The sequence below is a fragment of the Condylura cristata genome, unplaced genomic scaffold, assembly GCF_000260355.1.
Source record: "Condylura cristata isolate star-nosed mole 26May11 unplaced genomic scaffold, ConCri1.0 scaffold00027, whole genome shotgun sequence".
NCBI lineage: Eukaryota > Metazoa > Chordata > Mammalia > Eulipotyphla > Talpidae > Condylura > Condylura cristata.
Window position 1 is genome coordinate 19,421,177 of NW_004567128.1, and position 1,402 is coordinate 19,422,578.

A 1,402-nucleotide genomic window follows, 5' to 3' on the forward strand; every position below is an offset into this window, starting at 1 on the left:
GTCAGGAGAGGTCTGCCACGCCACGTGGTCACCTCCGGGGCAGATGGGGATCAAACTCATGCGGAAGTGGCCTTAAGCTTGTTAGTGCAGTGCTTAACCCGCTGCGCCAACAGGGAGGGCCCAATAAATCTTTTTTAAAAATGAACAGATAATTGTGATGGAGAAGAAAATATTCTATATTGTAGGCTAAGATTAATTTAGCATGATCAATAGAGTTTGAAAATTATATTGGCTTGGGTGTAAAACTTGTGATATTAAAGGGATTAGAGGGTACTGTGGAGAAGATAGCAAAATGGGACAGAAATCAAGGATTTCATAATAAAGAATCCATTACTATGAAATTATTGGACTCTCCTTTCCTATTCATGCTGGGGAGACAATCATTCCTTGAGTTCTTTTGTTTTAAAATGTACTATGGTCAAGTTGAGCTTTTTACTCTAAAAAAACAACATGTATATATAATTATATAATATGTATATATTATATATAATGTACAGCCTACATTATATATAATATACTATAAAGTATAATATATACTATATATAATATATGGTACATTATACTATATAATATATAGTATAATATATATAGTATATACTATACATGATATGTTATATATAATTTAACATATATATATAATTTGTATTGTAAAAATCCATCAAATTACAACTCCTTTAGAGAAACGCTTAAATGCTGTTGTCTTTATTCATTGTCTCTGTTGAATAATAGTGTTAGGCTCTTTTTTTGTTTTTTTTTTCTTTACTATTTTCCTCCAGTGAGATTCTTTTTAACATAATCCTCTCTCATCTGTAATTAACAGTGCATTGCAGCATCTTGATTCTCTCTCTCTCTCTCTGTTTTGTATAAACAAAATATGGTTAACAATATGCATATTGTAATCCTTTTAGGGAATGCAGAATGTTGGAAGAATTTGGTTTATTGTCCTGCCTGGCTTCTCTTTGTTACTGCCCTTCTCCAGTTTGATTTGGAAAGGGCCGCAGGGTGTACTGCGGATTGCAGTTTTAGGTGTTAGGTAGACACCTTTGTACAGAGGAAGCCAGGGAGTGAGAAGGGACAGGAGCCGGCAGTGAGGGACATCCATGTCCGGGGGCCTTGGCAGTGAGCGCCAGCCGTTTCCCGCAGCCGGTGGAGTCACAGAGAGGTCCAGGGAGGATGCGCAGTGGGACCGTGACTTGCGCTATAGGTGATGCCCGTGAGAGAATAAGCCAGAAAGCAGGTAATTCCAGTTTACAGCGAGGGTGACAAGCTGACAGCCACCACTGAGAGCGTGCACGGCGCAGAGCTTCCCTGCCGCCTGCCGCAGCACCTGGACACGGGAGACTCACCCCACCCAGTCACGTCTTGAGGGCTAATTTTCGAGCCAAACAGGAGGCTGCGCGCC